Source organism: Cygnus olor, chromosome 12 (assembly GCF_009769625.2).
Source record: "Cygnus olor isolate bCygOlo1 chromosome 12, bCygOlo1.pri.v2, whole genome shotgun sequence".
NCBI lineage: Eukaryota > Metazoa > Chordata > Aves > Anseriformes > Anatidae > Cygnus > Cygnus olor.
In genome coordinates this window covers 18,859,089-18,885,138 of record NC_049180.1, presented here as the reverse complement: position 1 = coordinate 18,885,138, position 26,050 = coordinate 18,859,089, and the positions used below count along the sequence as shown (strand labels likewise).

Here is a 26,050-nt window from a genome sequence, read left to right as displayed (position 1 = left end):
AGTTTAATTTTATTTTAAAGCACTGTTTTTTAATTTGCATTGTATATTTACATTGCTTTTTGTCTTGTAGTTGAAGAACAAATAGCAGGTTTATTACTTGATACTTTTCAAGGAAGAAAAATACATACTTTTAAATTGCACATACTGTGAGTGTAGTGAGTATACTTGATCTCTTTTTTTCTATGATGAGAAAGTGCTGATTCGTCATAAGTATTTGGGCAGGGTGGGAGGCATGAAGCATATGCTGACTTCATACAGCGTGTTTTGGTTTCAGGAAAGAACTATTCAGATACAATCATTCAGGCTTGTGTCCCTCAGTAAGACCAGAATTTTGAATCTCTCTTTCTACTGTATCAGACCTATTATATTTTGATAATGGGACCTGTTTTTATCATAGCAACCATCACCCAAAATTTTGCTATTTTCATGAAATTTAAGTAGAATTTAAACGGCAGAAAAAAACTGAATAGAAATAAAGGTTCTGTAGTGCTATTTTGGAAGAGTACTAATGTTTGGTAAAGTTCAAAATGTATTTTTCAGCCTTGATTTAATCTTTTGGCAGAGAAAAACAACTGTAGGAACTCAGCCTATTTATGGGCCCTTCACATGAAAGCTTATATAGAAAATGTTTGTAATTATGTAATTTGCATGGTAGTACAACCATGATCAGTACATTTGGTCTTTGTATCACTAAGGGCTACTTGATGGTAGTTTCAGTCCAGCTCCTAATTTTAGAATAATTGTTTAGCAATTATTCTGTATAATATTTAGCAATTATACTGGCTGACAGTATTTGTAATATGTGCTGATATTTGAATCTTCACTAGTTCATTTAAGAGAAGCTGTCTTTTGGCTGAACTTTCTCACAAAAAAAAAAGGCAATTAGTTGATTAGTGTAGCCCTTGCTGGATAGTTATAGGTAAGAGATGAATATAATATTATGAATCCAACAGTACCAGCTGCCTCTTATAATACACCACAGACAGTGGTGGATTGTGATGGTAATTAGATTCCTCAAAATCATAGAAGGATAATTTTGAAAATCTTCCTTCAGCCTGTATGGCAGAGATATTCTTTGTAATTTCCATTAAGTTTGATTTATTTTAGATAATGAAGATGTAATAGTAAGAATGGAAGATACCATCGGTTACACTACCTTTATACACTACAGCTATACTGAGTCGAATGTGCATAATGTGAATTAAGGAAGGAGAAGTTACTCTAGTGATGAGGGGGGAAGGAAGAGGGGAGAGAAGGAATTTTTTTTTTTTTGAAATGTCATACACGTTCAAAAAGATTGGTTTTTTTACTAGACCAGAATGCTGTATTTGAGAACAGAAGAGCTACGTGAAGAATGAAGGGTGTATTGGCTGTTGGTGAACCAAGAACATGTATTCTACTAAGCTATTATACACACTGTAATATGCCATATGAAATTAAGTATGTTTTTAATAGATACTGAATCTTAGGAGTGGCAATCCTTCTTACAGTGTTGGAGCATCAAGTAACTTGGTAACTTCTGGTAACTTCCACAAAAAAACAAAGGAGTATTCTTCAGCTAATGATATTAAACCGATACTTTGCATATTGATCCGTTGTTAGAATACCTATAAAGTTTTGAAGCTTGGAAAGCAAATTCTCTTGTACTCTAAGATTTTCTAGATAGAAACATGTCTACATGCCGAGTCTGTGCGTTTGACTCATGAACTCACAATAAAAAGATGATCCAATTTTGTGCAGCTGCTATTTTCTCCACAATTCGGGATACCTGGTAAGGTTATCAGAACTGTTATGACTGGAAATCCCAGTCTGGAAGTTGAAAATCCCAGATAAAGGAAATAAAATGAAAGGATACTACATATCACTTAAACACATTAGTCTGCCATTGAAAGTGGTGAAGATGAGGTTTATACTGCAAAATGTTATGGTTTCTACTTTGCAACCATTCTCAGGATAAGTCAAGAGGCTCTTTTGTCTGGCATACTAGCAGCTGTTAATATTTAATGCACAGTTATGATAAAAGACAAAATACTGGGACAAGACAGATGATGTTTCTTCTGAAATGTCTGTATTGGATAGCTCCTACTACTAAAGTGCTGCCTTGACTACGAGGACCAAGAGAAATACGGGAATGCCATGTATCTTATCTGCTTGAAAGGAGTTGTCCCTGTGGACCCACCAGAAACGCAGCTAACACAGTTGCTACTTCTTTTGCTGTCACTGTGTCATTCCCAAGTTGACTGAGGAAGTCATACTCATAGGAGGAGGGAGGGGAATGGAAAGGGGAGTCCTCACCTGAAGATGTTAGTCCTACATGTACATAGCTGGCTTCCTGCACTTTCATCCTTCATGTCCTCCAATGTGTTGAATGGTAACAAATAGAAGATGCTATCAAAAATATAGCTCTGAAGTCTTTCTTAATTCAAATATTTCTTCTCCAAGATGGAAAAAAGTTGAGAGAGCAATGGGCAAACTGTCTGTATGACTGATGATGTATGCTGAGGATAAAACATATGTCTGATATCCACATGTGGTATGCCTAAAATATAAATATGTATAAACAAATTACTAAACTAATGGTAGCCATTGAAAGGCTAAGCTCAGGTGAAATATGGCTCTGAGCCCTGATGGGTGAATATACAACCTCATTTTCCTTTTGTATTTCTTTGTGCATTTGATATAGAAGGTGTAATCACCAAATACTGAAAATAAGTATGTCACCTATGGGGAGGGAAGGAACATTTCTTGCTTGTCAGAGGCAGCAGACATGAAGGTCTTGCATGACTCTTCATTGTAACTAAGTGGAAATGTCCTTTTTCCACTGGGTAGATAGTAATTGTGGCAGCTTTGCAGGCTTTATATCAAGCAATGTGAGGTTGTGTGCACGATATAATGTTGTTTGTTCCTGATGTTTTTTAAGCCACATCTCAGTGGCATTGAACATGGATTGGGATCTTCATTCTACCTTCCCTTCCTGGTGAGTTTCTCCTTCCTTACAGCAGGCTTTTTTAGGTCAGAAGAATGGTTAGACTTTAGAAATTGCAGTTTAAGATTTGGAGAAAAAGAAAGTTGTGGCTCATGTGGAGAAGAGGAGATAAGGATGGTAGATGAAGATGAATAAAAGTCTTGCAGTAGGGGGCTTCTGCTGACCCATTACTTTTAATCCTTCCAAAGCTTTTCTTTGGTGGATGCTAGCTCCAGCTGCAGCTGAATCATTGGTGTACCTAAACTGGTGCAGCTTCTGGGAAAGTTTCTTTTTGCAGGAGCAGAATGTTTCAAATAAGGATAAATTCTCCTGGTGCAATTATTTGCTTATACGCATTACAAATGTATGCTGGTGCTGCTGGCTATCAGTGGCTTTTCACTGGGGCATGTTCCCTTTTATAGGCAGGGACTTAAATACTGAGGAAATTAAGTGGGAAACTATAAAGTGAGTGAAAATTCCCCCTCATACAAATAAAATGAAATGCTAAAAATTGTTTTGAAATTTTCTTGTGTGGGAGAGGCTGTACTAATTGTGATTATTTATTCTCTCCTCTAAAATCTGCACTGCTTTGGCCAGTGGCCAGGAGAAGAATTGCATTCTGACAGTTTTGCCTTTCTATAATCCTATCAAATGCTCTTAACTACCCAATTAAGGCAGTTTTTCTTCCACTAACATGCTTTTTTCCTTGTGTTTTCTGTCAAGATTTTTTTTTTCTGGGTTTAAATGGTTGAATTACTGCTTCAAAAGGACAGTTGAACATTTTTAGATATGCTGAGATCGCTTCAGGTGATTTTTTTCTGATGGGCTGTTATGACTTAAGGGTTCTACAGATCCTAATGCAGTGGCATCTGAAAGAAGTTTCTGTGCAGGTGGAGTCTGGCTGTGGGTTTCAATGTGTTGCATTTTCTCTCTGTTCTTCTTGTAATACAAAAAAATTCTGGGGAATTTTCAAGGATTGCAGTACACTTCATTTTCAGTTGTCAAGATAGCTGACAGTTCATTGTAGTATTATGAATAAATTATTCTGGGGTTCACACATAAAGGCACAAGTGCTTCCTTTTTATTTATTTTTTCTGTCTGACAGTTTAAACTTATATTAAGCATAGCATCACCTGGATACATACTGCATGAAAATATAGACTATTAAGAATGAATTATTAACCCAAAGCTTTTGCTCTGTCAGATGCATTGGAGTTACTCTGCAGGCTACTAGGGGCATATGTATGTGAGAGAGAAGAGGAGGCCTTCTAATAAAATGTATAACAGGCTGCAGTATCAGCAGATGTCATTGTTCAGCAACTATTTTCTGTAAGAGAGAGTTATTTATTGCAAAGTGGTGTGCAGAGATGCCTAAGCATGTTAGGAGAACAGGAGCACTGTAGTTTGTATATTTACTTTAGGTAATGTTTTGATATCTAAGGTAACTGCATTGCTAGGACTGTGGTTTAAATGTAGCTGGTAAACCCATAATCCAATCAGCCATTGTATTTGGTACATGTTTTTTAACAGTGATATTTGAAATATCAAAGTTTAATCTCGTCTCAGTGCTGTCTGAGGAGCTGCCAGTCTCCATACACTTCTGCAAGACTCTTTAGAACAGTCAGCTTGCTGGAAACTGAAAGAATGAGCTGTAAATATGGTCTATTAAATTAAATGTTTGGTGAACTTTGGTGGTGACTTGGAAATAGCATAAATGTATAGGCAACATCTGCCAAAATCAAGATTGCAAAGTTTGTCTTTTGTTCTTTGGTTTGTTTATATTGGATGAGTAACTGAAGAGCATCAGGGTACATGTTTACAGCTTTAGGAAGACTACCTTTGATTTTGGTGGATTTTGAATCATATTCTTAGTGACTTATTACTGATTGTCAGAAGGAATAGTATAGTTTGGGCCTGATTCTTTTTTTCCACTGTAGATCTAGAATGCCTAAAGATATGGAGAGGTATTGTCAGAATGCTCCATATAAAGAAAATGACTATGACCTGAACAATTTGAGAAGGTTTCCTGTTGCTTTAATGTAAAATTTAATGCCAAGACCTTTTTTTTTTTTTTTTGTAAAAGGAAAATTCAAAATCACCTGTCACTATGGAAAAAAGTGTTGATCCCAAAATAGTTCAGATAGTTAATATGCCATCCTCAAAACCCTCAGTTAGTTGTCATGCAGGGTTGGAGAAAATGAAGTTTAAAGTTGGCTAAACTATATACAGTTTTTTTCCAGGTGACTTCAGCTCTGCCCATTAGCTGCCCAGTAACTTTAGTATCCAATGGAGTGTTAGAGTATGCTCAAAGTCAGCCTGTGTGATTGTTTTAAAACGTACAGAGGAGGTGAAATGATGCTGTTCTTCCCACTTTTACTATCTCCCAGGTTACTCTACTTTTAATGTTTAGATAGTCATCTCCACTGTTTCTTCTATCACCTTCTTTCAAGTTTAAAACCTTGATTTTTTTATTATTTTTATTTTTTTAACAGTATATCAGCATCTAGAGGTGGAATGAATGCAAGTATTTGTTAGGGGTAGGGAAAACAAACAAAATAAAAACAATTAAAAAATTAGGTTATTTCAAACATTCTAGTCCACCATATTTGAAGTATGAACTGCAGAACTGCTGTCTCAATGCTCTTTGCTATTGTCATGCTTTATAGCAAACAGCATTGTTTAAAGGGATCTGGACTTGACAGATTCTTATATGCATTCTTTGGAAAGTTCATGACTGTGTGAAGGTCTGCTTGATTTATTTTTTAGCTGCAAAGTTGAAGTTGGTATTTAGGGATTATTTTACCCGTTGAAGATAACAGGGATGAATTTGAACTCAAGCTTGACAAGTTTCATTCAACTCTAGTATGTGGGACGTTTTTCTGGTTCTTTTTCAGGTGGAATCAAATAAGTTATAAATATGTCTCTAGGTACATTGAAGAATTTAAATAAATGTGAAAATGTCTTTGAAAATAAAACCTGAAAGAATAAGAACAGTGCCCTTTTTCAGCATTGAGTTCTGGTCTTCTGCACGGATGCTTGAATTTCTACAGATCAGAAGGAATTAATAGCTCTTATTCTGTAATAACAATGCAGCCAGCCAGGAGATAAGTTGCACCCTGGTTTTCAACTATCTTTACAGACCTATGATTCCCAGTTTCCATGGATGTTTGTGATTTTTAAGAAAGCAGTTGTATAATTTATTTGAAATTGGACGTACATAGAAATACCTGGTGTTCATAAAGCAACTTACTAATGATCTGAGTGACAGAAAATTCATTCCCTTTGATTAACAGAAGCACCTTTACTGTTATGGATGTAGAAGACAGTAATTAAAATATATTTAATATAAGCCACCCTCATTTTGAAGCTGCCTCAGTTTGCAGCCCTGAGGGAAGCGAAGTAATTAAGTTTGGAGGCAGCATTGAAGTGAAGATACATGGTACTAGCAAAAAGATAAATAACGATTTGGACAGCACTAGCATAATAGAAGGCTTCCATTAGATTCTAGAACACTGTTTGTGACCCTTAGTGGATGCACTGCACTAAGTGATGTTAATTTCATTAAATGTTAATGTTGGATATTTTACATAGAGACAACAATGTTAAGCCATTATTATATGTGGTTATTCTCCACAATGTCCATTCCGTGCTACAAAAGTGATGCTGTACCACTCAAGAGCCTGGTTGGAGTTGGCAATCAAAATCTCTCCAACAGTGAAAACAAACAACAACAAAAAAGCAACCCCCCAAACAATCAAACAAACAAACCCCACATACAATCTGAAAACTGTTGCAAGATCAGAAAATAAAGAGGAGTCATTTCAGATGGAATTAAAAGCAGCAATTGGAGCTGTCTGTGGATGGAGTGGGAGTGGTAGATAAGAGGGGATGTGAGCAGGAGTGGTGATGCTGGCCTTGGAAATAATCATTTCTGTGGGCTGGGTAAAACAAGCAATTATATGATCCTAATTCCATGGGAAGTGGGAGTTAAGTACCCATCTTAGAAGCTAAAACTTGGGGATCTTGATATTTGCAGGGAAGATAAATACATCACTGTCTGAAACATTCCATCTTCTGAGAATCTGCAGCTATATTTGTCTCTTCACAAGCTCTGTGAGAGTTTGAATGAATAATTCCAGAATGACTGTCAGTTTCATTTCTGTTATTTCAGTTCTGCAACTTAGATTCTGATGTTTCCTATATGTTAGCTGTGATGTAACATACGCTAACAGTCTGTGTGTGTGTGTGAATTGGTAGGGATACGTTTCCTATTTCACTGACTGAAGTAAATTAAATTGACGGCACTAGGAATTTTATTGTCTGTAATAGTATCAGCAGGAGTATATGGTTCTTTTTTTTTGCAGATTTCAGAACACATAACGGTTTCATCAAGACAGTGTAAGTTACACTAAACTTCAGAATGCCTGTACCATGGAAGTATTTTCAGCACAGTTTTGTTCAGGCTTCCACTCGCAATATTCTGATAGGTGGTGTGAAAGAATGCATCTTCTAACTGAAATCAGTTAACACATCTGATGTGAAGAGCCTAAGAGGATCCTTATCTTGTTGAGGAAAAACTTGTCTCAGGTCTTTCTTATGAAAAAGAACAGAAATAAACCCTGAGTTCCTGGGCAACAAGTCTTCTCAATAAAAGAATTTCTATTGGCTATGAATATATGTGAGCTTTTGCTGAGAACGTACTGGCTGCCACATTTTCCTGTACTCACTGCGCTGTCGGTAAGCTGCTGTGTTATAAAGTGCTTTGGGACACTCTGTCCATAAAGAGGTACAATACAGAACCAAATTCTGTTTTATTTGATTCCCTGAAATGGTGCAATTCATTTTAAGTAAATACTGTTGTCAAAGTGATCTGAAATCATTCTATTTAGGCATCTGACAATGTCAATACAACACTCTTCTGAATAGCTAATCTGAATACCAAAAGGAAATAATAGGAGATTACATTGGTAGGAATAGTCAGGAAATACTATGATGGATAATGTGTTTCAGGGGTAAAGGATGTTCATTGTACCTAGTAAATTTCAGAATGTTGTATCCTCTCTCCCTAGTGTTGTCAGTTAAATTTTTTCAACAAGTTTTGCTACACAAAAAATGATAAAGCCATAAAGCCAGTGGCATTACAGTAGCATAAAATCTGCATGTACATTAGAATTATTCTGGTATTTTAATGTGTTGAAGTGCTGGAAGTTTTGTGTGAACATTTGTGTCTAATATTTTGTATTTTAGTAGGTCACAATTAAATGCATATCTGTTGTATCTTGAATGCTAGCTGGAAATATAAGTGAGGTGGCAAAGAATTGCATGTAAGAATGAGGAAGTAACCCCATTCACATTCCTTTTGTGTCTTTTTTTCTTCTCTTTTCTTTTCTTTTTTTCTTTTTCTGCTATCTATTTACACATTTCTATCTTTATGAGATTGCCTGTTAGGCATGCTCCAGAAAGGATCCTCATTTTTCATCTTTGTTATTCCTTAACTAGAATCCACAGAATCAGCAACACTGCATCAACTATGATCTCAGAAGAGTTGGTAACTATGCATTTTGATTTCAGAGAAGTAATTGTTAAGAATATATTGCAGTTTTGTGAAGTGTATATCTACTTAACTGTCTAACAGTCCATTATTGTTGTATGTACTGCATACAATAAGATCAGTCTGCTGTGATAAATATTTTAGAAAGGGTGAAGGAAAGGTGCAGAGAAGTAGTTGGACTGTTTGCCCTAAATGTATTGTCTGGAAACCAGCTGTAAAGGGAATCTTCAGTGGTTACTCTGTCTTGTACTTGGACAGCAGTGAGAGACTGTCAAGGTTTAACTGAGAACGGGTTTTGGATCCATGACTGAGGAGTTTTTGAAAGGATGACTGCAGACAGAAAGAAGTGCTGTTGGCCCTACAGTATATATAGCATTCTCTAAACAAACTTGAATTGCTATTGCTAAATTTCTTGAAAGTTTACCTTCTGCCTCTTATTTTATGTTCAATATTCTCTAAGAATTTTTAGTTTTATAGAAAAATAATAGGCTGTATTTTGCTGTTTACATTTTGCAGTTCTACAGCTGCCAGTGCTAACAGTTTCCCAGTAATAGTGTGACTGCATTCAGATTTCTCAGCCTTTGTGAAGGTTTGTGTTCTGGATGGGGCAGTTTCTTGCAGGAGTCTGGACCTTCACTGCAAGGATAATGATTTGGTCCTACTTGAAAAATGTAAAGTTTTTTTCTGATCCCTCATGACTCTTTTCTGCTAATAAAATGTCCCATAAAGTAATACTGCCTGGAGCTGTCATGTTCCTACATACACCTTGTTTACTAATTCTTCTGAAAAACCAACAAATGCAAATTGGGAATCTGATTGAAAAGATATAAATAGGAGTGATATGCACGCAGAACCTTTGCTGTTGCCCCACTGCTGAGGGGTAGCTGAAATTCTATTGCGTTTGCTTTTTAATGATGTATGTATCAGTTCTTTCCCATCCTCGGGTTTTAGCAGTTTTGTAGAGTTAGCTTATACAAGAATGACAGTGGGGAAGAAGAGCTCATAATAGACTATAGCTTCTACCACTACCTTCTTTGGCTCTGTAGATGCTATGTATTATAGCCAAAGACTGTATTCTTATTTGGATACCAGAATTCCAATTTTCTAGTGTCCCATAGGAAAAAGAAGGCAAATTTTTGAGAAATAAAAAATATGGAAACATGTCTGCCATTCTGAATGGTTTTTTTTTGGAATGCAAAGTAGTTGGATACTGTTTTGGGTGAAATGCATCTGAAATGATCTGTTCTCAGTCAGCTTAGTGATTTCACATGTCAGATGAAGTCTCACAACCCTGTTAGTGTTATGGTTCACTTCTTTCATCACTTCTTTCTGGCAGCGTTGTTTAACTCAGTTGCTGTCTGGTCTTTGTAAGGAGTAAAACCATTAGATACAAGGCCAAAAGTTAACATTCACAAGGGAATAAATAAGGAAACAGTAGGATTTCCTACTATAATACTTTTCTGAGTTGTAATTCTACCAGAGAGGATCTCCAGAGTAACCACACATAGTTGATAACTGTTCTGCAGCAAGCTCAAAGTGGATTAATTCTTTAACTCTCTACAGCATAACTTAGTTTAGGTTAGAGACAAGAGAAGAAATACAGAGATTTCCAGGGCGATTCAGGGTGATTTCTTGGCATCAAGGTGATTTCAATTAGATCAGAAATGAAGAGGAAGGATCAAAATGTTAATGTGTGCCATAGGATCAATACAAAATTTAAACTGCGAGAAACACAGAAACCTCAGAGAGGAAATGCATAGTTCAATTAGAATATTTTTTTTTGTTTGTTTGTTTGTGGTTTTGAGTCAAATAGCTTTTGTAGCAATGATTCATGAGTAGTCAGAAGCATTGGTGGCTAACTTCTTGTCTTTGTCACATACTTTACATTGGTTGAAGTTATTTTACCTGGATCAGTTTTATATCTTTGTAAGGGTATAGTATTGCTAGAGGGGGAGAGAACAAGCAGTAAAATGCTGGAAATAACACTTAAACTTTGTAGTGGAAAACCACTTTGTGAAGGGATAATCTTTTTCTTAGAGTTCTCTTTCTCTTTTAGTGTTCATCATGGCAGTTTATGTTTCTGATGAATTTCTCTGATGCTTTAGAACAAGAAAATGTACATATTGTACATATGAAAGAAAAACAAAAGTGAAATTCAACCCAGGATCTTGGACTGATTCATTTTGTGTTCACCAAGCCTTGGTGAGAAGCTGACAACTTGAAATAGGTATTCTGAGGTGAGAAAAAATGTGCACTGCATTCACCAAATGTTCACCCTTTTTTTCAGATTATTATCCATCTGCTATTTTCAGATATTTGTTGTTACTATATTTTTTGTTATTTCTCCCCTAAATTCATTTAAGTATTTCTTAATTTTCCTGTCAAGTTGTTTTCTTTTAATTTCAATTAGATTCAGCATTTTTTACTTTCAAATGGCAAAGTCCTTGAATGACGTTAGCATCAAAGTGATCAAAAGAAGTCACCTGAATTCCCAATTGCAGTAAAGGTGTGTGTGAATGATACACATAGGAGACGTGAGAAGAGCAGAAGATGCACTGTAAAGTAGTGACTGGGCTGTGGAACAGATACTGTTTCTGGCTGCTTATAAAAGGTCCCATCTACTCTGTTTTTCAAAGGAACTTGTGATAATGTTACTTTTGTCCATTATATATTTATACTCCAAAGTATTGAAGGAGGGTCGTGTATGTTTTCACAATAATATTGCTCGTCTTGTGACTGGCATTATTATTTTTCAAAACAATTCCCTTCACCTCCCCTTGCTGCTGATTCTCCAGTAATTTCCCAGTATTACAAATGCACGTTTGGTTCTTAGTATTCTTGTGCATCATCAGTGAATGCTGTATGGACCGCTTGTGGTATAGGGAACACAGAACTAGTGCTGCAAATGGTTTTGCTCCTCAGATTTTCTGTAAAGTGAGAGGCCACATAAGGGATTCTCAATCAAGGCATAAGGTTACCTAACAAATGATTTCTCAATACCAGAGCTTTTACTTATGAAAAACTTTAAGAAAATCCACAGGGAAAATCTTTGGTTCTTTAGCTTCATATTTAGATTATAGTAGTTGGAAGTTAATTAGGCCTGCTAGCCTTTTTCTTTTAGGCTAATTAGTAAGAAAACTGGATTTAAAAAAAGTCAGTCATTTTGAGAGAAAGAACCTCAACATTTTGTACATAACAGTCCCTTTGGAGGATATTATCTCCATAATGACCATAGGATACTCTCTGTTCTGACAGAATGTAGTTCTGCAATCTCTGGGCTCATTTAGATGATGTCTTAGTCATTAATGATTTTAGGCCTAGCTGCTTGCGATTGCCAGATGAAACCACATGACATGTTGTTTAATTATGCAATGATCAGCAGCCTTTACATTTTAATTAGGAAGCCACTGTAATGAAGCCGTCCCGTTTTACATGTGGCTTATTGGGCTGAAAGGTAGTCTTCACTAATTGCTTGTTTGGAAATGTAATTTTGACACAGCAGTACAGGTAGACTTGTCTTCCCTTCTAATGTGTTTCCCAGTCTTTTTTTATTATTATTTGGCTAATTAGTGCTAATAATTTAAAAGCTGCATGGCGTTCCAGAACTACTGCTGTTTATGATATGTATAGTAGTTTCATTAACAGATTTTAGTACTGTTAACACTTGGTGACATACTGCTAGTATCTACTCACAATTTTCTTTGGTTTTGCCAAATTACAGGGACTGTCACACATTTCATTCAGATAGTTGTGCATGAAAGGGATTCCTGATGCAAGCAGTTTAAAGAACTATGTTTTAATAACTGATTGCTGTACTCTTTAGAGAATATTGGCATTGAAAAATGCATGTTTTATTTGTGTTAAGATTTTCAGTGATTAATTCATGAATATATCTGCAAGACTGCCAAGGTCCCCAGCATAATGAAAGCCTATCCTTTTGTAGTTGTTTGTTTTTATTTCAAATCAAAGCTGTCTTGTTAGTTTGCTTGCTTTTTTAAAGCGTAGTCTGTTCTTTCTACCGGGGTGTTGATAACATTTTGACAAGTAAAAGAATTAATTTGCATTTAAAGAATCAAATAGGTAAAGTTTCCTTCTCCCACTGCATTATATTGAGATATGATAAGCGGGAACATTTCCCAACCTGCTCCACCAATCCAGTCTGCATGCTATATTAAGTCCCTCTCCTATTTAGTTTTTCATTTTATTTGGAACAATAAAATAAAGTGCATTGAAGTTCCTCAAAGGGCTGGTATTTGGCTCTGTGTCCTTTCTCCCTTGAATGTAATTTTGCTTATATACAGTTGGGCAAAAAAAAAAAAGTTGCTTCAGTTAGTCAAGAGACTCAGCAGGAGTGTTGCAGACATGCACTGCTGCTGCTCGATTGGTAGAGCTTTCTAATGGTCAGACTCATATCGATCAACTCCAGGGTTGCTTACTTTCACATGGCATTCACAACCCTTCATTTACACACCTTCCAAAATCACTAACTTTTTACTCAGCAGCTTCTACCAGCTATATGGGATTAAGATACAGATGAGTATCTCTAAAAAAGACTGTTTCATTGAAAAGGTTTCCTGTGCTTTTCAGTAAATCAATCCCATAGTTTTATCATCTGTTCCTAAGATAAAATAACAGATGAGGAGTAAGGACATCTTTTATTGTGTATTTTTTATTGTACCTAGTAAAGTAAAGATTAGAGCTTGACGATATCATTTGGTAATACTGAATACATTACAGAAAACTTTGGTTTCACTGGTTTGACCCAGTATAGTTGTTCTTGGTTTTGGGAAACCAGAATCCTGGACTAAGGAGATTAGAAGTGATTGCTGGTAATCTAAAAGCTGAAGTGTTTGAGGAATATTGTGGGCCCTGGGGACTAAGTGCACAGGGTATGGCCCTGCAGCAGCAGTGGGAGATGATACTGGCTCTTGGGATTCTCTGGAATTGCTATAGAAAGAAAGGGAGCTCAAGACCTCTAGCAGAAAGGGAGATTTCCAGCTGTGAAAAGAATAGAATGTAAAATAGGAACGTGTAATAATATTGAGCTTTGACAGTAAGAATTGTATTTTTGGCATACATACAGCAAAATAAGGTTAGGGTAAAAGCAGAGTGTGGGGAGAGGAGTGGAACTGAAGCTTCTAAGAACATATAGCCAGCATACTTATGTGGGTACGTTGACAGGAAGGCACAATTTTTTTTTTTTTTTTTTGTCTTATTCCTTACCTGATGTGAAAGCCTTAAAATATAGCTGGAATGTTCTCTTATGATGGTATAGTAGGAAATATTCGCTTAAACACTTGACACATGCGTCATATAGAAGATTTGGTAGCAACCTTCCATTGCAGGCTGTAAGTGGTATGACATAAAAATGAATTGTAGCAAATGATTTGCTTTTAAACATTTACTGTGAGGCTCGTATCTTCAGCTACAAAAGTTGTTAATCATGGCCTATTAGGGAAGAGACAGGATATCTGGAAAAGACTGAACGTCAGGATGTTTGAGCAGCACATCTCTACTAAAAAAATTTAATCGGAATGGATTGGCAATAGGTTGCTCTTGGCTTTGGCCATGCATCTTCCTGTTGGTTACAGGAATAAAAGATGTTTTTGTTGAAACATGGGCAGTGAGCTGCTCTGATGTTTTACTTGCTGAACTGCAGTTGTAAATGCAGCTTTGCAAATTCACGGGTTTCAACTTTCTCCTGCCAAAACTTTAGCTTTCAGCCAAATTAGTTTTGTGTGTGCATGCAAAGTGGACAGGGGTTGCAAAAGACAACATGGGTGCATAGAGATCTGAAGTAACTTTTCTATCAAAAATATGACACAAATGAGTTGGTAAGCAGAATTTAATAATGCATGTACTGCTTGTTTCTGATCTTCTTTATATCATTTCAAAAACTAAAATCTTACGCTTTAAGCAATTGGACTCGGCTATCTATCGTTTTCATGTTAATTCTCCATGTCCATCTGTCAGGACTTGGTCCTTCATAATGCTAAGTATCTTTGCCTTTATTTCAGATAGCACATGAGCAAATGCTTCATTTTTACTGTCTCAGTGGTCTAATTTTATTGAGTGTACTTTTGTAGTCTAAAGTCATAACTCCATAGAAGTCAGCAGGGTCATTTATGTGCTTAAAACATTGCCAAATGATGAACAAAGTGCTCAGGAAATTGTATTTTAATAGGATGAAACAGACCTTGCTCTTAATCCAAATGGTAAGCCGTTAAAAGAAATTTTCTCAGTGCCCCCAACTTCTCACCTGAAGCATTCTCTGCACAGACTAAATTTCTTGTTATCCACTTCCAGCCAGGCCACGCCCATGACATACTGACACGTTTTCATGTTGATTTGGCTAAAAAAAAAATCTTTTCAATAAATGAGTACATTTCAGTTCAAGCTAACATGAAACAATTTATTTTGCCTCTGGTCTTGCAAGCTGAAATTTCTTTTCAGCAAGAAAAAAAAAATCTCCGTGGAAAATTTAGTTCTGCTGATCTTGCGATCTCTTGAAAAATGCCCTCCTTATTCTGATGACCATCCATCTTCTTCCCTTTCTGTTCTGCTTTTCATGTGCTGAATTTTAAATATTTATTTGGACTTTAGAAAGCTGCCTTTAGTGCAGCTAGTCTTTTAAAAATGGAGTTATCACTAGGTGTGGAAAAGAAGATAGCAATGTGAATAAGCATGTCCACTTTATTTTCTCAAATATGTCAACGTGTTTAATATAAGCATACACTTATTTTCCCCATTAAATTTAGGCTTCTTTTCTTCATAGCTTTGCAACTTGATGTTTTAAAAACCTTTAAAATGAGAGGCCTGGAGATGAAGATCATTAAATTTGCATGGAAAAATGAATATCAAACATAAATGATAGCTGCATTTTTCAGTAATGTGAAGGTCCTGAGAATCTGACCTGTGCAAAGAACAATATTTGCAAAAGTGTCCTCAAGTGACCTGAAATGGTAGGAGGCTTCCCTTTACAGTACAGAGAGACTAGAGCTTGATTTTTGCATGCTCTCAACCTCGTGCTATCTAAATAGACTTTGAGAACAGGATATATAGTCCTTTACTGTGTTTTCAGTTGTTTTGAGATTATAATTTGATCATCCTTTTCTGTAATTTATTCAAGATATTTTCAGTTTTATGTTGACTGCATGTGAACTATTTGTTAATATTAAAATCCTATTTTTTAAGTTAAACAATAGCAGAATGGGCTTACTTTTAAACTTAGATAACCAGACCTTTCTTCACCTTCATAAGAGAAATTCAAAGCTATGTTATTTGTGTGTATGTTTAAATTTTACAACTTTGGTAGAACTGCACAGAAGATGAACTTGGCCTTACTTATCATGTTAAACCCTGAACTTAAATTTGTATTTCTTTTGAGGAAAAGATGGTGTATGCCCACTTCTGACTTGTACAAAAGACATGAATGATTCGTCTGTTGTCAGTAAAATTATATGTGGTGGTTGAGACTCACTGTCTGTTATGTACTAAATCCTTGGCCTATTGTTTGAGGGGTATATGCACTCAGGTTACGATGTCATTGTGATTGTTTCTCTTGCCTATATTCATATTGAGAACTCTAGTCTAAATCAGGATAGAAAATCTTGCTGGATGGTAACAGTGTTATTCACATTATTAAGAAAGAGGTTACATTTTTTCTGCCATTCTTTATCTGTTTTGGAACGCAATGGCAAGAATAATAACCTCCATATATACTATATGCTTATTTCTGGTTAAAAAAAAAAAGATATATCTGTTTGTTTTGATATCAACATGTAATCTATTTTCTCTTCCATAATACAATGTTTATTTGAAAATGTTAATAGGAAAGCTCTGGTGGACTAGCTTAATTTTATTAACATTTTCAAAACAACAACAAAAATATGTTTAAGTTTTCATTTTACATTTATTCCATTAGAGTTCTTGTAGACAATTTTGAAAAAAATAATTAGTCTCACTCATACCACAGAATAAACAAATGAGTATGGAATACACAGCATATGGAAATAAACTTTGTGTAATTTCAAGAAAAAAATCTTGGTGGACAGAAATTTACACTTGTTTAAAAATGTTACAGTACCCTCTCTTTCTCCCTCAATAGGACTTAACAAGCTCTCCTACTTTCATCTGTTTAATTCTAAGTCCATTTGGTTTCTTAATAGCTTGGATTACACTGATGAATTTAAATGTAATTAAATTAAGGAGACTTAAATATTTGAAAAGCTTTTAAATTCTCAGAATGTAGCTAAAATATGAAGATATTTACTATGATTTGTCTTTTCAAGAGAGTGGCTTTGGATGTATCTAAATTCAATATATGATTAGATAAATCTGACCTATAGAATATTTAAGTTGCCACTATTTTTAAATTGCGCCTATTGAATAAAAGAAAGAATGGAGTATCAAATTATCCAATAAAATATTTTTTACCTCTATTCTTTTAAAATCAAGTACAGTGTTAAAATTCCATTTAGAATAATTGTTTATGATTGCATATCATACAGTATTTTATCTCTTGGCACTCCTAGCAGCATATTAGCAACTGAAGCTTATGGATTTTTCCAGACAGATTTGTTAAAGTATGCTTTATGTCATTTGTTCAAAAGTTTATGGAAATCTTTTTCTCATTTGAAATGGTGCGTGATTTCATCCCTGATATAAACTGAAGTAATGATTCTGCCATGTACTGTTCTTTGCTGGCTTTTGTATTGTTCTTATCAGCCCCTACTGCTAAATTAAGTGGCATATTTAGGGACTCATGCGCTTATTTGGCTCTGAAATCACAGTAAGAGCACAACAATCTCTCAGGCTTGACTTTAAAAACTGTTCCACCAGGTGATTACTTCTGAAATGAATAATCGTCATTGCCAAAATATCCCCTTATTGTATCTAAAGCTGGAAAAGAACAGATCAACATTCAGGCATTTTTTTTTTTTTTTCCATCCTGCATTATGGCATATTACTTAGTATGCTATATGACATGCTGTAGGTAGATGTCACACAACCTTATATTGATATCAATTTCATTATGAACTGTCTTTTTAAGAGAGAAACAAACAAAATTGAAGGTAGGCAAGTACATATCGGGTATGCAGCTGAAGTAGTTAAAGGTGCTTAAATCACCAGCTGGTGGTTTTTCTGTTAATCATGTCTGCTTCAGGTTTGTAACATTACTATTTGCCATATTAGATTTAAATTAGATACTTCTGTAATTCAAATCAACTATCCAACATGTAATAAGATGTTGAAATATTAGTGGTTGCATTAGGATTTTTATGATCCTGAATTTTAATTATGCTGTGTTAGCATAGCTGGTAAAATACCTGAGAAGAATGAACAGGATTATTGTCCCTGTGGTTAACTCAAAATACTAAGTATTAGCTCTGTTATTTGTGCATTGCACAGTACTACATAGCATTTTAACAAACTGATCTATTTTGTAAAACAAGTGAGCGAAGGGGATAGCTTCTATATGTGCTTAGCAAAGGCCTGAGCCAAAGTCTACCAAAGGCAATGAGAACACTTCTGTGGATTTGAGTTGTTTTGAATCAGGACTGGGTATAGCAGGTTGATCACAGGGTACACAGGTCTTTATCTAAAACCAGGTTAACTGTAGAATTCCACTCATACAGCAGAACAGGAACAAGAAATGTTTGTACCGTGCAGAAGTGCAGATTCCTTGCTGATGAGACATTCTCACCATGTTTGAAAGGAAAATTGTTGCTCTTGTTGCTGACAAAACTCATTCCTGGAATGTGAAGGAGTCTGTCTCACAATGAGAACAGATTTTACAGATAGAGAAGAGAAATGCAAGCAGAGTAAGGACGTCTCTCTGCAAAGAAACACATTACAGAGCAGAGAACTGCGCCAGAACCCAAGGCAATGCAAACACACCAGCTAAAAGGCAGAGCTTACTGGCTTTTTAACTGAGCTCTGTTAAGGCGTGCTTTCTTCTGTAGTCTCCTCATGTATTTACAAGCTGGTTCAGGGAAGCAAGAGCACAGGGTCCCCACTTCATTAATACATGTTCACAGTGACTTTTGAGATACGTGGTCCTCTGTAACACACATCAAGGCATAAAATTTGGATCTGTATCATCTAATTTGGTGCCTGGGTTGGTCATTTCTCTTTAGAAGTATCTAAGAATCTACAGCACACTTACCACGTTGTCTAGATGCTGCGTGTAGCCAACAGTCAGCCCCACAGATCCACAACTAAATGCTTGATATGAGAAGAAAAACAGCTTTCTCTTTTATATTTTCCATGTTCATTCCCAGCAAATGTTTGAAAATTTTAGGGATTTTGTCTGAGAGGTAGTTAAATTCTGCCTTTTGTTGTTTTACAAAAATAAGTCTGGAAATATATACTTCTTAAATTTATCATGTAAAGAGAATGGGATAGGAATTAGCATTGCAACTACCCTGAAAGTAATAGAGAAACCTTGAATATTTTCATTTTGTACCATGAAAGATGCTTCACATTACAGAACTGGCCTTGATATATCTCAGAATGAGCACGTTGGGGCTCATTTATACTGAGAAGGCTTTTGGTCATCAGGATGGAGAGAGGAAAAAAAGCAAAGCACTTCTAACAGATCAGGATGCTCTGCTGGAGAGTCCTTGTACTGAAAGACACATGTGCAGTGCCCTGAAAATTAAAATTCCACACTCTGTTACTCATCAAAAGAATCTACTGCTGGCAAAGAAAAACCCTCCTTTTTGTTTCTTCTTATGAATTACTAAATGTTAACTAATGCTTAGTGTTCTCACTGTCTGACTACCTCATTCTAAATCTTGAGCATACCAGCTGGTACTAAATTGCCTTTTTACTAACTTGGGCCTTATGAAAAAACAATGGTTAACAAATGTGGTCAATTAAAGGTTTATTTTTATTTCCTCAAGGTGAGACATAGTCAATTATCTCACCTGTTTAGAAGAGTTGACTTCATGTTAACCCAATTAAATATTTTAAGCAGTGACTATATTATATTTTTCTTCTAGCACAGCTGCCCCTTAGAGTGAGAAGAAGAACTTCGCTGCACTGAGTACTTTGCTTGTACAGAGAGCAGCTGCATCGCTCCAGTAGTGCACTGAGGCTGCCTTTCTGACTTCGGTTTGGTCTGGGGGTTGTCCTGTCATGAAAGCTGGAAGTAGACGTTGCTTGTAGGTGAACCTACCATGCTGACTGTTCTTTCTAGTTGATGTTACATTGTGTTAAATTAAAAAAAAAAAAAAAAAAAAGAGGGGAAGAAAACAATAAGAAGAATCATTGTAGTTAGAGGGGGGGGAAAAAGACCTGTTACTATTGTAGTGTGCACACAGACAGCATGACAACATTCTGTGTGGTTTCTAATGCTTTGCAGAGTCTGCCTTTAAATGATTAATTAACATAAACATTAGTTAAGATACCTTTCTGATGTTGTGTTTTAAATAATAATAATAAAAAAAATTAGGTTCCCTCAATGAGCTCTAAGGAAACTTCAAATCCTTGTACCCCAGAGTCCCATCTATTGCTTTCAGCACCTGTTTTTCAATGGTTCTTCCATCTGAGAAGAATTTGAACCTTCATTTAACCGTTTCCCTGCTAAAATTGTCTCCTTACAGAAACATATTTGTTAATCCCAGTGATATGCTGCCATCATAATCGTCAGTATAGGCATACTGGCTGCGTATTTAAGTGAGGGATCCTACCGATTTGGATTACCGGAAATTAGCTATTACTGTAATACCTGATGTTGACTGGAAAATTCTCATTGCGCTACTTTTTGTTGTAAAAACTGGACAAGTTCCCAGGTATATTTTCTTCATCCAAACACAGACTTTCTTGTCTGACAAAATACATTTTTTTTTCACATGAGTCCCAGTTTATTTAAATAAATTACCTAATATACGTATATACAAATGCTAAATGACCTTGTAGTGACAGGTACTGGTGAGACATTAGAGACGCTCAAAAGTAGCATAACTTTCAAACATAGGTGAAAATTTTATAATTCAAGACATTGTTTAATAGAAGCTAGGTCTGGAAGATTGATTCAAGCAGAAGGAGAGAACTCAGGAAGTTAGTGTTTTATTTATTTATTTATTTATTTATTGTTTAAATACAATTTGAAAGGAATAGCAGCCATGGCTTTATAAGGAAAAATACTTACCGTTATTAGAGATAGCAATAGAATAACAACACAGCTCATCACTTTGTTAACAAAGTTATTAAAGTGAAAGCTTGAACTGTCTTTTAAAAGCAATATTTTGAACCCTGGTTCAACAGAACCTTTGAGCTTGTGTTTAATTTTAAGAACATGCTTAAGGTCCTTTTCAAACTTAAATTCGTCAGAAGTGTTGCTGAATGGGAGTGGGCCTATATATACATGTTCATATATCTTTTTTTCTAATCAGAATCTTATTGTTCTTTTAATTGGTGTTACTTCCCAAATGTAGTCCTTTTCCATATTTGGAAGAAAATTAACATGAGGAGCATCATCAGAAACTATATTATTTCTGCATTTTCTTTACAATTTGGGAGCTATTTGCTGAATGATAGTTTAAAGAAAATGTGCATCTTTTGCCTTTCCTTTAAAATTATTCTAACATATACTTACTGAGGTTCTTTAAATCTTCTGAGGGCTGCGTTTACTGGGTTAGTTACATTCAAGGTTTAGCACATCTCTAGCAGTAAACAAGCATGTTGGGCATGTTATTTGATGAACTTCAAAGATTTAAGCACTCAGCTTTAATTACTGATGGTTTTAGCAACAGCACAATAAAGATAGGCTCCTGCTTCACTAAATCAAAGAAATGTGACTGAGGGCCTACTGATCCAATTGTTCTCATTTAGTTCAGCTCTCACAAACATGGTTGTAAAATATTATTGTGGCTTGAGCTGACATGAAACACAATTGTCATCAATCAAATGAAAAAAAAGTGCGAGAATCAATACATAACACAAAAGCGGTGGCTTCAGCTACTTAATCAATTGTGCATGTATTTCACAGTTTTGTTGCCCCACCGCCCCATTTTTTTCTCTAACTTCTGTTTGTTTATTTTATTATTATTTTTTAATATGTTATTATGCAATCTGGTAAGGTTTAGCAGCTGTGGGGATGAAAGGAACACTTCCCAACCAGGATGGCCCCTGAAAGACACTGCTACTATATAACGTTCAAGTGCTAATGCTACTCAGTAAAGCTCTGTACCTTTTAGTTGTTCAGTGATAATAATAATATTTTGTTTCCCTGCTTGATACAATTATGCACACTATATTGAATAGTTATGATTGTGTGGCTTGACAGGATTCCAAGGTTTTTCCAGAGATCCTGCTATATGAACACATTCAGAGCAGTAAGGCAGGTTTAATGGACAAGTTGGATGAAGCGTGAGGCCAGCTGGTGTCAGCTGCCTCTTAACAATGGTAATATGTATCAATCATTCAGCATGTTTTTTTTTTTTTTTTTTTGATTTTTTTAACCTTTGAGGTCTCTTACCAATAAAAATTATTTACTGGGATTTAAAGGGGAGTATTATTTGGAGGGAGGAGATGAGATGTTCCCTGCTGGCTTAATTTAAGCTTGTGCTGAATAGATAATCTTCAGTCAAAACGAGCATTACCAGCTGACACATCTACTGTCAGAAAGTTAATTCAAAGAAAACTGATGAAAACAAAAAGAGATTCTTGTCTGGTGAAAGAACTCTATCTCTGTAGAGAATCCAATGCATGATTTATGCAGTATCAGGTTATTCTTAATTTTTGCTTGATTTCTTCTTTTTTATTTGTTTATTTTTCCATATCTCAGTGAGGAAAAAAGAAAAACAACACAAAACAGAAAAACAGTATGTAGGCGTGTGCTTTTTTTGGTTTCATCTAAATGTTGCAGACTGATCTGAACACAGGTTGCTGTCCAGTTTCTTGATTTTAAAAAACATAGCAATCTAAAAAAGCATGCCAATGGTTTCTTCTACTAGCAATTGGGCTCAGATCCTTTCTTTTCTGTATTAAGCCTCCTATGGATCAAATGTCCTCAAAAACATTCTGTATAGCTTTGAAATTTACCTGTCTAAGTTGATTTTTCTGGATATCGCAATGTATCATCCCATATTAGCTATTGCGTGGCAAATTTTTTCTATGCTAGGTGCTCTTCTAAATGAGCTACTTTCATACCTTCCAATAGAAAGATACACACCAATTTCAGATACCTCCAAAGAAGTATCACAGTCATCTGTGGATATGTTCTGGAAGTCTTAGGTAAAGTAGGTTTCAATGGAACTTTCAAACGTGGAAAGTTGATGGTATGTTTACATTGCACTTAGATCACACCTACTTAATGAAGCAAAGCAGAAAGTCATTGTGGTAATTTATGTTTTTCATCAGTTAGCGTATATTCTAGAGCATACATTCCATAGCAAACCCATTCTGCAGTCAAAGTAAGCACAGGTTTGTCTCCTTATACACCTATGTTATTTCTAGCACAAGGTCATGTGAGGTCATGTGAGGTATGCATACTAAAGCTGCGGACACGTGAATGAAATAAATTCTGGCCTAAAAAAAGCCATAAACACATCCTCTCTCATGACCCCAGAGTGGTTATATTGAGATTAAAGATCTCTAAGAATATTGGATACTATAGTGATAGTGATTTATTTTTCTGAACTATAAACTTGATATCAATGCTATACATCTGCTATGGATAGCTTAGCAAGGTTTTCTTTGTTTAATGTAAGCTTTAATAAAAGATGAAGTAACGTCCTCAAGAAGCTGAACTGATTATTGTTCCACCACATTAACTATGTTGTTATCTTTAAAAAAAAAAAAAAAAAAATTCAGCCATGACAAAAGCAAAAAAAAAATCCCTTCTGGAATTTTGTCTGATCTGTTTCCTTCAAAAATACCCCACAAATTACACAATGCTTTGTTTGGAAAAAAAAGAAAGAAAAAAAGTGTAATATCAGTTGGGGAAAGATTTTCAATTTTTGCATTGATATTTTGGAGGGGGAGAAAGGGTACACAGAGCATGGACTTTGAAGACAAAAATATTGTAGCCAATTAGCTAAAATGTTACAATTGGTGCATTCTAAGCTTGATGGGCTCATTAAGCAATAAAACTCCTTGACATTTCCCTGTTGTAGTGATAAATAGGAATGAACAGTATGCATTTATACTTTACTAAATTGTGTCTTTTTGGCTTCTTCATCTGTCGTGTTTTACGTGTTTAATTTTGCATCCATTTTATTAAAAAATTCAGCATTAAAGATTCTTTGTTCTTCTTCTAATTATCTTCCTTCAAAAAACCAACCAAACAAAAAAAAAAACACAAAAAACCCTCCTAGCTTTGTATCAGTGATATTGTTTGGTTTCAAAGTTTCATAGTTAATGCTCATTGTTAATTTGCCAAAAGGATATAGACTAATTTAGCATGTCACTGCTACTTGGTGAAAATGCCATCATTACTGATCCATGAGTTTCACAGAAACACAGAAAGGAAGGAAGGCCACCAATCTTTAAAACAGTCCAAATGATTTTAAGTCCATTTTTATTAAAGGGGTGGTGAAGAGAACCGTCTAAACCTTTTTTTTTTTTTTCTTTCCTTGACATAGTTAAATACATTTAAATTGAGTTACATTTAAATGGAGTCACAACTGCATCAAATTCAACAAACAGGCAAGGAGTGTTTTTTGTTTTGTTTGTTTTTGTTTTGTTTTATTTCTTGAATGAGATTGTGTTAGTCTTTTTATATCCATGAAATTAACATCAGGACTACCTACTTTCTTTTAAAACAAAACAAAAAAACTTTTACCCCTTTTTTAATTATCACAAACCTATTCCAAGTTCTGAAAACAAACCACCTGCATGGATACTAGTGACATGGACTGGAGACTAAGGCTTATTCTGTCCTTTTATTTTTCTTATTCATAACTAGTGGATTCTGAAGTCCTCAGTTATTCAAACATACATTCCCTACCTCTCTGTTAGGAGAAAAAACTCATTTTCTCTAGTTTTTAACAGACCAGTAGTAGGCTAATAATTCTTAACTTCTTGGATCTAAATGACAAGGTTTTAGAAGCAGATGTGGCTGCTGGGGTGGCCTCTGTGGAAGGAATTCAAGGGCTGCCGTGTGCAGGACACGGCTGGTTCCAGCCAGCTTTGCAATGGACCTGCCACTTGCCAAAGCAGAGCCATTTGAAGGAGGTTGTGTTGCCTCCATGAAAATGTTTTTAGGAAAGTGTGTAAAAGCATGGAGGAGGAGAGAACAGAGGGAGCAAGAAGATCAGAGGTGCAGGAGGTGTTCCATGGTACAGCAGTCACAGCCTGGAGGGGACTTTGACCCGTGGATGAGCCCATACCAGAGCAGGTTCATAACTGAAATGACTGCAGCCTGTGGAGGACTTATGCTGGAGCACAGGAAAACTGTGGGAACATTTGCGCCAGGGGAGGTTTAGGTTGGATATTAGGAAGAACTTCTTTACTGAAAGGGTTGTTAGGCATTGGAATGGGCTGCCCAGGGAAGTGGTTGAGTCACCATCCCTGGAGGTCTTTAAGAGACGTTTAGATGTTGAGCTTAGTGATATGGTTTAGTGGAGGACTTGTTAGTGTTAGGTCAGAGGTTGGACTGGGTGATCTTGGAGGTCTCTTCTATCCTAGATGATTCTGTGAATCTGTGATTTCTCTGACCCTCTCTGAACTTCTCTGATCCTCTTTGACCCTTCTCAGAAGTTATTCCAACTCTTCTACTTTCTTTGACCTTCTCTGAAGTTCTCCAAGCTTCTCTTACCTTCTTCAATATCTTTGACCTCTTAAGACTGTCAAATAAGGTCAAAGATTTCTTCTGTCCTCTTTTCATCTCTATCCTTCTATTTTCTGATCTTTTCTTTGACCATCTTTTTCTCCATGTTGTCCAATATTTTCTCCGACCTTCTCTTCCCCTAGCTGACAATCTCTCTTTTTTTTTTTTTTTTTTGTCTTCTCTAGCATCTTTTTTCTATCTTCTTCTGTTTCCTTCCCTTTTATAGTGCTGGATTCTCAGAATCACATTTGAGACAGGGTCTTACAAGTCATTGTTTTCAATTACTGGTTCACGTGGAGCTGGATTAACTTATTTCTTTGGTCAGCTATGAGTTGTCAACACTTTCTCTTTGTATTGCGCATCATCAAGTCAATATACGTAAATGTTCTTTTGAATTTTTTTTTTTTAATTTGAGCATAAAGCTATATGAGAATTTTTGCTCTGATCCTCTCTCTCTATATAACATATATTTAAATATAATAATATATTTATAAATATATATATATAATTTAGGTTGTTCCAATTGGATACAGAGGTGACATGTTATTTTGTAGAAATTTTGGTAGAAAAAGGCTCTTGTTCTTTTTTTTTTTTTTTCTGTAACACTGTATTGCTCCTGACTGGGAGCCCTGTGGACACTGAGGAGTTGGTGATCCACAGTACGGTTACTCTTAGTAACCCCAAAGCTGTGCTGTGCCACCAGCACAGATCCCTTGGCTGTAGAATAACCTCGGCAGCTCAGTGTGATGGAGAA

General features: G+C 35.7%; 1 long non-coding RNA gene across 6 annotated transcripts in view; it reads left to right on the top strand.

Moving 5' to 3' along the window:
• LOC121076840 overlaps positions 1-26,050 on the top strand; it is a 247,404-nt gene that overhangs the window by 6,772 nt on the left and 214,582 nt on the right. For 4 of the 6 annotated variants that reach the window (XR_005823749.1, XR_005823750.1, XR_005823745.1 and 1 more), the window contains exon 3: positions 19,523-19,684. The exons of 1 other annotated variant lie outside the window; for it this stretch is intronic. This is a non-coding gene — a long non-coding RNA (uncharacterized LOC121076840). The remainder of the gene's footprint in view (positions 1-19,522; positions 19,685-26,050) is intronic. One more of the 6 variants, XR_005823748.1, reaches the window with a different exon arrangement.